Consider the following 12,629-nt stretch of genomic DNA (forward strand, 5'->3'; position numbering starts at 1 on the left):
AAGAAAGCACGAAGAAAGGACACAAGTAATGGAAATAATACAGAAATTATAAGGGATAAATCTGATAGCTAGCAAGGTAAAACCCTATTATAGCCAGCATCAGATTTATGAATTAGTTGAAATAGATATGGTTTCAAGGATACTCAGGCAAGGAAAGAATACCAATGTAAAAATTAGTGCACCCGTCTTTCTAAGGGATATATGAAAAACAAATGTAAAGGCTTAATTTTTTCCAAGCAAGATAACTCCATACTGCACTGATCAAATTATATTATAGATTCATTTTTACCAACAAGCTGTAAGCTACCTGAGTGATTACAGATTTGCTGTTTAGTTGCCAAGTCACGCCTGACTCTTTTTGCAACCCCATAGACTGTGGCCTGCCAGGCTCCTCTGTCCATGGGATTTTCCAGCTAAGAATAGAGGGATGGGCTGGCATTTTCTTCTCCAGGAGATCTTTCCAACCCAAGGATCAAACTTGCGTTTCCTGCATTGCATGAGGATCAGCGTGTCCCGCAGGTCAGACAGGCACACCACGCACTCGTTGCTGTTGTCGCTGTTCTCCTCGTCCGAGGGCTTGGTCTCCTGGTTGTTCTTGTTCTCGATGCCATAGATCTCCTGCAGCAAGTAGCTAACCCGGTCCACGATTTGCTTCTGCTTTAAAGGCTTCACGGAGAAGCTGCCATCCACGTGCTTTTCAAAGGCGGCCAAGAGCACGTGGGCATGGCCGGTCACTTCCACAACATCCCCCTCATCCACCACGGCCTGGATGACCACTGGAAACACGCCCCGGTCCAGGTCAAAGTTCAGCTCGTCGTCCTTCCACTCCGAGAAGTCGATCTTGAAGGAGGGCAGCGAGAACTGCTGGCTCACACCGCGCTTGTAGTGGATGGTCTCGGACTGCAGGGCCGGGCTCTTGGGGCTGTACGCGGCAGTCCCGTTCAGGAACTCCTCCACCGCCTGGCAGTAGACAGTGATGGCCACCCGGGCGTCGGCGTCGAAGGTGAACTCCAGGCTGTAGAGGACGCGGGGCTTCTCGCCGTCCTCAGTGGGGCTGTCGGCGCCGTCCTTGTACCTCACGAGCCGGAGGGAGTCTTTGCGGATGTTCACCAGGCTCCTCAGCGTCTTCACGGGCTCGTGGGGCGCAGGCGTGACGTAAGGGAACTGGACTGGGCGATTGCCCACCAGCGAAGCCTGATGACATATATCGCCAGTGTCTTAATTACATTTGCTTCCCCAGTGCTGATTACAGACCTAGGTACCTAGTAGGGACTCAATATATTTGGTTGAAATTAATGGGAAAAACCTTAGAGGAATGCTATACTTGTAAATTTTTGTGATATCAGATCTTATTAGTATTCCTACTATGCAAAAGTATTTTTCACACAATGGGAAACAGCAGATGATTTCGTGATTTATATATTTGGTAACTATTTCTATGGGGCTTTTACTATCTCTCCTGGTTAGCGTGAGGTTAATAAGTTAATTGGGCTTCAAAGAATTTAAGATATAGTTCCATCTTATGTTTTCCACAATCCAAAAGAAGACTTTTAGCATTTTCATTCTTCCTTTTACTTTCAAACGTCTAGGTTTCTGTGATAGAACAAAAAATCTTAAGAATAAACATAGAGTTTTGTATTTTCTATAAATATTAGCTCCACTTTTTCAACTGAAACCAGTTAATAAATTCAAATTGCAGTAATACTAAGAGAGGGTAAAAAATCTAATAAGCAATTCCTAAGTGCCCATTCATAAGTCACTTGTGTCTGGCCTAGTAGGTACCCAACTCCATCCCACACACCACGGCCCTGTGGTTTGTGCTCCTGTGGTGCAATTATTTTGTAATCACCAAAAGATCCCAAGCCTGCTGCCAACAGAAATGACAAGGCTTGAAGAGCTGCAGGTGACCAATAAAAGAGCCAAGTAGAACAAACAAATGACAACTGGGTCATCCATGCATCCACAATTGCTGTCATTTATCTAAAAACCGAGAACTCTGCTTGTGAAATGAAATTCTCCAACACACCCTGTGCCCTCTGATGCTTGCAAACCCCTGAAGAGAGCTCAAGGTCCTCACACCTCTCCCACCACTTTGTTTCTCACCATCATTACAAGAATCAGAGACTACTCTGGATCCACATCAAGCCTACTGGGCCACAGAAGTGAAGGTTTAAATTGTCAGGAGAAAGAATTGTAACATTCAACCCAAGTTTACAGCATCTATCCTATTGTTTGTGTCTCTTTTTCCAAAGCCAGCTCGTGACTACTTTTTAAAAATTATATTTGTTTATTAACTTTTGGCTGTGCTGGGTCTTCGTTGATGAGCAGATTTTTGTCTAATCACAGAGAGTGGGGGTTACTCTCTATTTGTGGTGTGAGGGCTTTTCATAGTGGTGACTTCTGTTGTTGCAGAGCATGGGCTGCAGGATATGCAGGCTGGGTAGCTGCAGCTCCCAGGGTCTACGGCACAGACTCGATAGTGGTGGTACATTGGCTTAGTTGCTCCATGGCATGTGGGATCTTCCCAGACCAGGGATAGAACCCATGTCTCCTGCACTGGCAGGTGGATTCTTCACCAGGAAAGCTCTGGTGAATACTTTTGACCTGGGTTTTGAAAGGTTGCTACTGCGAGCCGTGTGTTATGCTAGGATGCATGGCCTCCGGAAGAGAGGATTTTGATCCGGGGTCAGAGATGAGGCTTGACTACTTGGAGCTTTTTGTGTAGCAAAGTTTTATTAAAGTATAATACAAGTAGGGAAAGCTTCTGAGATAGACATCAGAAGGGGACAGAAAGAATGCCCCTTTGTTTTTAGCAAGGCATTTTATGTCTGTTAGAAAGAAAGACACCTCGGAGCTGAGGGAGTTTCACCAGGCCGCTCTCCAACAGTATGCATTTTTGAGATAGGATGGCAGAAGGTGTGTCATCCCCTGGCCTTAAAACAATTGACATGAATATTGTTTTGTTTTTCTGGAACTCTCTTGCTTTTTCCATGATCCAGTGGATGTTGGCAATTTGATCTCTGGTTCCTCTGCCTTTTCTAAAACCAGCTTGAACATCTGGAAGTTCATGGTTCACGTATTGCTGAAGCCTGGCTTGGAGAATTTTGAGCATTCCTTTACTAGCCTGTGAGATGAGTGCAACTGTGCAGTAGTTTGAGCATTCTTTGGCATTGCCTTTCTTTAGGATTGGAATGAAAACTGACCTTTTCCAGTCCTGTGGCCACTGCTGAGTTTTCCAAATTTGCTGGCATATTGAGTGCAGCACTTTCACAGCATCATCTTTCAGGATTTGGAATAGCTCAGCTGGAATTCTATCACCTCCACGAGCTTTGTTCGTAGTGATGCTTTCTAAGGTCCACTTGACTTCACATTCCAGGATGTCTGGCTCTAGGTCAGTGATCACACCATCGTGATTATCTGGGTCGTGAAGATCTTTTTTGTACAGTTCTTCTGTGTATTCCTAATATCTTCTGCTTCAGTTAGGCATCACTGACTCGATGCACGTGAGTCTCAGCGAACTCAGGGAGTTGGTGATGGACAGGGAGGCCTGGAGTGCTGCGATTCATGGGGTCGCAAAGAGTTGGACACGACTGAGCGACTGATCTGATCTGATCTGATCTGATTCTTTTGTTGAGCCATTACCAGCCCAAGGTTTGAGAAAAGAAAAAATGTTAGTCTTAGGCAGGACCATTTGAAAAAAAGGCAAATTCCAAAGGAAATACACAGTTTCATTAACATAGCTTAAGAAAAACATTTCCATAAGAAAAATGCATTGGTTAGATCAAGGCAGAACCTGGTGTCCTCAACACAGAATTAAAAGAAGTCTCTTTTAATTTTGTTTAGAGAAGGAAAAAAAGTTGCAATTTATTTCCTTCTGTCACTTGGGACCTCTGGCCTTCCTACATGTTACCCTCTCAGTCTGACACTAAGGTAAGGCCTGGGGACTAAGATTTATAGGTATATTCCTTTCTAGAGACAGCTAATGAATTGTAGGAATCCTCTAGCACATTTAGACTCCACAAGTTACCCCATGGAATTATCATCATCCCATACTATTGAGAATAACTTTACTAGTGGGAGCAGGGAAACACACAGGGCCATGAAACTATGTGAGTACAATAGTATTTCATTTTAACATACTGATCATTTTAGGGGGTACCATTTTACATTATGCTCTTAGTGGTTGTCCTGGAGATTAAAATTACTGTCTTAATTTTAACAATCTAGTTTGGATCAATACCATTTTAATGTCAGTTGTGGATAAAAACATTGTTATTCCATTCATCATCTTTTGTTCTATTGTTCTCAAACAAATTATATCTATATCCATTGTGTGCCCATCAGCACACATTTATAATTTTTAGATGATGCATTTTACTTTTAAGTCTGATAGAAAAAAATAAGAATTATAAACAAAGTTATATTTATATTACATTTTGTATGTACCTATATTTTTATCTCTAATGGTGTTACTCATTACTTTATCTGTGTTTTCTTGGGGAAAGTGTTTTCCATACTCGGTTAGATGTTCAAGAATGTCTTTGGGAATCTTCCAGGGACCATCAGAGAAGTCAAAGAATGACAGTTCTTGGGGAATAAGACTGTCAAGAAAGCTCCAACCCCATTCTGTCTCCCCTGGTGGCTGTCAGCCTAAGCATGACTTTCACTGTGATTATAGACTACAGATTACAGAGCTGGAGATTGGAAATAGGTATTAGGCACATCAAAATACCACAAAGTTTGCCGTTGCTACCAAGATTTAGCCATTTTTCTTGAATAGCTCCTTCCTGGATCCTTGTTAATCTCTGGTTAATTTACAGAGTTGTTAAAAATTGATTCTAACATTTTCTTTCTGCCAATTTTATCACTGCTTTTATGGAGAAAAGAATTTTTGGAGGCTCTTACTCTGCCATTTTTTGCTGACATCTGGTTGAGTGTTTTAAATATTTATTTTTAGAGTGGGAGAAAATCTGACGCATTTTATATTATTGGTGTTTGTTTATTCCTTCCTCATTTACTTGATTTATTCTGTGCTAGTAAACTTGAACAGACAACAAAGTAGGTTAAACAAAAATTAAAACATGAAAAAGAAAACTGAGAATATTTTGGACTTTGAATTTGGCATACGTTTTGGGTAAACACCATTAAAATATTGTTTTGATTATTTCAGAGGTTTGGAGGGATTGTAGCTAGTATTTATTCTTATTGACAATGGGAGATTTACACCTGGTCTCATTCATCCTGGATGGTTGTATAGTATTGGTACAACTCGTGAAGTGCCCCCTGTTTTCTGGTCAGTATCCCTCTGATCTTTTTCAAGGAAAGTAACAGCTCTGCTGATTAACAGGAGTCAAGTTCATTGTGTCTTCAGCGATGATCAGCTTTCCCTAACAGGGTACTCTTCAAAAAGAACAGTGCCAGATCCCAGCCACAGCGATTATAATTCATTTAGTCTCAGGTGGAGCCTTGATGTTGTTATTTTCACAGTTCTCACAAGCAGCTATATTGTCAGAAGTTGTGTTAAAGAAATAAAAACTTTCCTCCAAGGACTTCTCCCATCCACCCCCAAATACAAACAGTTAAATGAGTGTTAATGATCTTAGATCAAGATCTAGACTATTTCTTAGGTTCTGATGTTGAGGATAAGTTGTCAGCAATTTTTAGAAGGTTCAGCATGAATAGATTGAACCATATCATCATAGATTTTAGGGAGAACCTGTCACATTTTTTTGACCTGTTCTCATTCCTTTTCTTGAAGTTCAAAGAATAAGATTCAAAAAATTAATATGTGGATCTCGGTTTAGGAGAAGATACAGCAATGGAGACTACTTGACATGTTTTAGGTCTGATTCTTAGATTTATCTGTGCCTTGGCAAGACAAATTTTTGTCACTTCATATGGTTCAACCAAGATCATCAGGGCCAAAATGTTTTCAGTGGCACCTCAGCAAGTAAGTGCTAAGTGTCTTTGGTCAGCCATATGGTCTGTCCATTTCCATGCCTCAGTGACCTTGTGAGACCTTGTCCTCTGCTATTCGCTGCAGGATTTGCTTGCTCAGGATCCTGGGCACCGGCTCTCTCTCAAGTTTTCTTGCTGAAGATTTCCACTAAAATGAACATAAAAAGCTGAGCTTTCTTTGAAAATTCTAGACTGAACATAATGATAGTACTCTCTGAGTGACTATTCTATGAGGAAATGACTTCTAATATAGCTGTCAGTTCTCTGGAGCCAAAGACCATAAGGAACACACCTGTGTCAAAGTTATGTTTACTGATTCCATGTCACAAGGCACACTGCACACCTTGGGGAACTGAGGGATATTTCAATATAAGGAAGCTAGAAAAACGTTTTAGAATTCAGGTTTGGGTTAAGTGGCTTTCAAGAGCATACAAAGAAGTAGGACTTTAGACTTCCCTGGTGGTCCAGTGGTTATGCCTCTGCCTTCCAATGCAGGGGATACGGGTTTGATCCCTGGCTGGAGAACTAAGATCCTATATGCCACATGGTGTGGCAAAAAAAAAAAAGTTTTTAATTTAAAAAAAAGAAGTAGGACTTTGCTCTGAACTGGATGTTGTCTGGAAGCAGAGATAATTCTATAGTTGAGTCTTTTAATAATTCTTATTTAGAAGATGTGGCTGCTGCTGCTGCTAAGTCACTTCAGTCATGTCCGACTCTGTGCGACCCCACAGACAGCAGCCCTCCAGGCTCCCCCATCTCTGGGATTATCCAGGCAGGAACACTGGAGTGGGTTGCCATTTCCTTCCCCAATGCATGAAAGTGAAAAGTGAAAGTGAAGCCGCTCAGTCATGTCTGACTCTTAGCGACCCCATGGACTGCAGCCTATGAAGCTCTTTCCATGGAATTTTCCAGGCAAGAGTACTGGAGTGGGGTGCCATTGCCTTCTCCCTAGAAGATGTGGGGGTGGGGGATAGAGTGAAACAAATGCTTCTATTGATTTTTGTAAGCTGCAGTCATTTATATTAGCCAGAGTAGGTGGTTCATTTGGTCATTTTAGGAGTTTTACACTGTTTTTTCTTTACCTTGTGTTTAGATCTGATTATGGCAAAGTGGTCTTAAGTTTGCCTCGATTCTTCTCAGTTGCTGGTTATCCTTATCTGATGTTGGTGCTCTGGGAAAAAGTCCATATTGTACAGGAGAAAAACTAAGATCATCTGCAAGAGTCAGGCCAGCTGGTAGCAATGCCTAGAGCTGAGAGTGCCAGGCTAGCTCCCAGATGTCACCAGCTGCTTTGCTCTTTCTCCTGGAATTTATATCCAAATATGTCACCAAGACTAAATTTATCTTTGTCAGGTGTTGATACACCTTCTTAGCATCTTGTTTACCCTTGACATTTATTATGTCCAAATACCTCTATGAGGCAAGACTTCCTACTATTAACACAGATACATCATTTCTATCATTATTGGCATTTTATATTCTGATTGATGAGTTTTCTATGTTCGCAATGCTGAATCCTAATCTTCATAAAGACTTCCTCATGCCAGACACGTTACCACACATTTTTCATCTGTCTCATTCTTACTACTTGGCCAAATATAAACTTTTCTGGTTGTAGGTTCTCTTCTTAATTTATTTTTATGTTGTCCAGATACTTTACTTTCTCCTCTATGCTTTTCCTCAAAGACTTCTTAATAATATTCTTTCATATGTTTAAGCTCATCTCTAGGTGTTCCTGCAAACTTAAACATATCTTGACAGATTTGGGGCTCTCCTAGGAGGAATATTGATTCTTCCTGGTTCCCTTTGGAAGTGAAAAGTATTTTTGTCCCCACTTCTCAAATCTTTCCATGTTTTTTAATATCCTCATTCCACAAAACATTTTCTTGGCTTCATATGAAATTCCAGTCTATTAAAGAGCATATCTCTATTATAGATATTCTTTTTGGCAGTTGTATTTGATTATGTGTGTGACGGCACTGAGGTATAGTCTTAATAAATTGATATATTAAAATGCTCACTGAACTAGCCTTTGGGGAACTAATATGTATTTCTTTTTGTTTGAGAACAAGGGAAATTATCACTAATTAGGAAAAGGAGGAAAATATCAGGAAAAAGAGGGATCTAATAGTAACATTAAAGATTTTAGAGCACAGGTTAGAAAGTTGGTCCTCCTTATAGGAAGAGTAGAGGAATTTTAAGAGTAGTCAGGTTCAGGATTCACTCGTGTGTGTGTGTGTGTGTGTGTGTGTATGCTATAACTCTTTCCCTAGTCTATAACTTTGGTAAATCATTTACACAGTCTGAAATAGATATAATTTAAATCAATCAATGTAATATACCACATTAACAAATTGAAAAATAAAAACCATATGATTATCTCAATAGATGCAGAGAAAGCCTTTGACAAAATTCAACATCCATTTATGATAAAAACTCTCCAGAAAGCAGGAATAGAAGGAACATACCTCAACATAATAAAAGCTATATATGACAAACCCACAGCAAACATTATCCTCAATGGTGAAAAATTGAAAGCATTTCCTCTAAAGTCAGGAACAAGACAAGGGTGCCCACTTTCACCTTTACTATTCAACATAGTTTTGGAAGTTTTGGCCACAGCAATCAGAGCAGAAAAAGAAATAAAAGGAATCCAAATTGGAAAAGAAGAAGTAAAACTCTCACTATTTGAAGAGACATGATCCTCTACATAGAAAACCTTAAAGACTCCACCAGAAAATTACTAGAACTAATCAATGATTATAGTAAAGTTGCAGGATATAAAATCAACACACAGAAATCCCTTGCATTCCTATACACTAACAATGAAAAACAGAAAGAGAAATTAAGGAAACAATTCCATTCACCATTGCAACAGAAAGAATAAAATACTTAGGAATATATCTACCTAAAGAAACTAAAGACCTATATATAGAAAAGTATAAAACACTGGTGAAAGAAATCAAAGAGGACACTAATAGATGGAGAAATATACCACGTTCATGGATTGGAAGAATCAATATAGTGCAAATGAGTATACTACCCAAAGCAATTTATAGATTCAATGCAATCCCCATCAAGCTACCAATGGTATTCTTCACAGAGCTAGAACAAATAATTTCACAATTTGTATGGAAATACAAAAAACCTCGAATAGCCAAAGCTATCTTGAGAAAGAAGAAGGGAACTGGAGGAATCAACCTACCTGACTTCAGGCTCTATTACAGAGCCACAGTCATCAAGACAGTATGGTACTGGCACAAAGACAGAAATATTGATCAATGGAACAAAATAGAAAGCCCAGAGATAAATCCACACACATATGGACACCTTATTTTTGACAAAGGAGGCAAGAATATACAATGGATTAAAGACAATCTCTTTAACAAGTGGTGCTGGGAAAACTGGTCAACCACTTGTAAAACAATGAAACTAGACCACTTTCTAACACCATACACAAAAATAAACTCAAAATGGATTAAAGATCTCAACATAAGACCAGAAACTATAAAACTCCTAGAGGAGAACATAGGCAAAACTCTCCGACATACATCACAGCAGGATCCTCTATGACCCACCTCCCAGAATATTGGAAATAAAAGCAAAAATAAACAAATGGGACCTAATTAAACTTAAAAGCTTCTGCACAACAAAGGAAACTATAAGCAAGGTGAAAAGGCAGCCTTCAGAATGGGAGAAAATAATAGCAAATGAAGCAACTGACAAACAACTAATCTCAAATATATACAAGCAACTCCTACAGCTCAACTCCAGAAAAATAAATGACCCAATCAAAAAATGGGCCAAAGAACTAAATAGACGTTTCTCCAAAGAAGACATACAGATGGCTAACAAACACATGAAAAGATGCTCAACATCACTCATTATCAGAGAAATGCAAATCAAAACCACTATGAGGTACCATTTCACACCAGTCAGAATGGCTGCAATCCAAAAGTCTACAAGCAATAAATGCTGGAGAGGGTGTGGAGAAAAGGGAACCCTCTTACACTCTTGGTGGGAATGCAAACTAGTACAGCCACTATGGAGAACAGTGTGGAGATTCCTTAAGAAACTGGAAATAGAATTGCCTTATGATCCAGCAATCCCACTGCTGGGCATACACACTGAGGAAACCAGAAGGGAAAGAGACACGTGTACCCCAATGTTCATCGCAGCACTGTTTATAATAGCCAGGACATGGAAGCAACCTAGATGCCCATCAGCAGATGAATGGATAAGAAAGCAGTGGTACATATACACAATGGAGTATTACTCAGCCATTAAAAAGAATACATTTGAATCAGTTCTAATGAGGTGGATGAAACTGGAGCCTATTATACAGAATGAAGTAAGCCAGAAAGAAAAACACCAATACAGTATACTAATGCATATATATGGAATTTAGAAAGATGGTAACAATAACCCTGTGTACGAGACAGCAAAAGAGACACTGATGTATAGATCAGTCTTATGGACTCTGTGGGAGAGGGAGAGGGAGAGGGTGGGGAGATTTGGGAGAATGGCATTGAAACATGTGTAATATCATGTAGGAAACGAGTCGCCAGTCCAGATTCAATGCACGATACTGGATGCTTGGGGCTGGTGCACTGGGACGACCCAGAGGGAGGGTATGGAGAGGGAGGAGGGAGGAGGGTTCAGGATGGGGAGCACGGGTATACCTGTGGCAGATTCATTTTGATGTTTGGCAAAACTAATACAATATTGTAAAGTTTAAAAATAAAATAAAATTAAAAAAAGAAAAAAAAATAAAGCAAGGGAATTGAGGTAGCCAAGTATAATGTTTATAAAGAACTTTGACATGAATATTTAGTTACTGGGAGTCAATGATTTCCTTAGTTTAGTAGGAGGGTAACTATAAAGTAGTTAAGCTGGTTCTATAAAAGTTTGACAAATGGAGCTTTTAGTAGTCTTTTAGACAAAATGATATTGAAAATAACTTATCAATGGATACAAAAATGGGTACTGTTCTCCAGGGAAATAAAAATGTAATAGTTGAAGTAATATTTTTTACTGGTCAGAAATCTACAGGTTCAGATCTGAGCCTTAATCAATAATAAACATTTAATCAAATATTGATATACTCCTCTAGAAAATTAAACTTTGGTAGTTCTTTTAGAATATGCTTCAGGAATACATTGACAAGACATATACCATTATCTTTTTGCTCTATTTCCAAATTTTGGATAATTTTTCTTAATAGCAAAGTGTCAGTTTGTTTAAGGTGACATAGTAAACAAGTACGCAGCTCACATAGGACTTGCTCCAATACTATTTTCATCTCTCTTGGCTTTCAATAGCAGATTGCCAAACAGAGTGATGCTAAATATAAAGACAGATTTTTAAATGAAAATTTTAATTAAATGTATAGAGAAGTATTTTAAAAAGTTGCAAGATAGAAATATCATTAAATTGCAGGTAGCAATAAACTATAGAATTAGATGAAGTCCAGATAGCAATGCACATAGACTTTCTATCATACTCTTCAGTAAGTTTAATTATCCCCAAATTTCCTCAATTTTTTTTTAAGTGGCTGCTGCACGTATGCTGTTCCTTTCTTTTAACTGTCAGCACTCTGAGCATGCATCCGTTTAAACTTGGATAACATAATGCCATGACCTCCTGATGGACATTCTTTCTTATTGCCACTTGCCAGTTCATCCTGAATTGTGAGTCATAAAGGCAGATTTCAGGATGCTACTTCCATGCTCCCAGCTGCGTATGGCTTTTTATTTCATATCAAGTGCAGTCCAAGCTTCTCATCCAAAAACTCAAGCCTCGTCCCTCCAGCACTCTCTTAAAACCCAGCAGTTACTACCTAGATTGTATGCACTCTTTTTTTTTTTCTCCAGAGAGGCAGGTCCCCTCCCCATCTAATGTTTCCTTCTGACTGATTTCCTTTTCTGCTGATCCATGCCTCAACAGAAATGCCTCTTTCCTCCTCTTTGCTTAACCAGAGCACTTATAACAATCATGGCTCATAAAGCCATACCTTTGTTATGAAGCCTCTCCTGACAATTTCAAATCATAATGGTTCTTTTCATTTACCAAATCACAGGATATTAAAACCAAAGTAGTCACAGACTTCTTGTCACCCCTCTTGATATTTTAATGTGAAAACAAAGAACCACGGTGGTTGTAATTAGTCATCTAATTTGTTAGAGGTTAAAATTAGCCTCAGGTTCTTATATCTCCAGTTCATGGGTTTCCCTAACATCCTCCTTCTCTATTCATTGTTATATGATTTTATTTTTTTCACTTATTTTTATTTTTTTGTGTGTGTATGTGTAATAAAGTTTTATTAAAGTATAAAGGAGATAGAGAAAGCTTCTGACATAGGCATCAGAAGGGGGCAGAAAGAGTACCCGCTTGCTAGTGTTAACAATGAAGTTATATAATCCAAAGACTCTCTGGAGGTTGTAAAGACCTCATCAGACCTACTCCCATAATTTACATTTTAAGATAACACTGTCCTCAGGCAAGATACATCCTTGTAAAGACCAGGTCTACTCCCATAATTAACATTTTAAGATAACAGAAGGTTGAATCCAAAGACTGTCCTTAGGCAGGATACATTTTGTTATATAATCCTAAGGAATGTGGAGAAAGAAAAAAAGTTTGTCCTTTCTTCCTCCTTGAGAATTCCAGAT

The 12,629-nt window shown here is 39.2% G+C and overlaps 1 pseudogene; it reads right to left on the reverse strand.

The window, feature by feature from the left end:
- Positions 1-327: 327 nt before the first annotated feature.
- The window catches only part of LOC109570119 (E3 ubiquitin-protein ligase MGRN1 pseudogene), a 43,446-nt pseudogene continuing 31,144 nt past the window's right edge, over positions 328-12,629 (reverse strand).

The sequence above is a fragment of the Bos indicus genome, chromosome 16, assembly GCF_029378745.1.
Source record: "Bos indicus isolate NIAB-ARS_2022 breed Sahiwal x Tharparkar chromosome 16, NIAB-ARS_B.indTharparkar_mat_pri_1.0, whole genome shotgun sequence".
NCBI classification, from domain to species: domain Eukaryota; kingdom Metazoa; phylum Chordata; class Mammalia; order Artiodactyla; family Bovidae; genus Bos; species Bos indicus.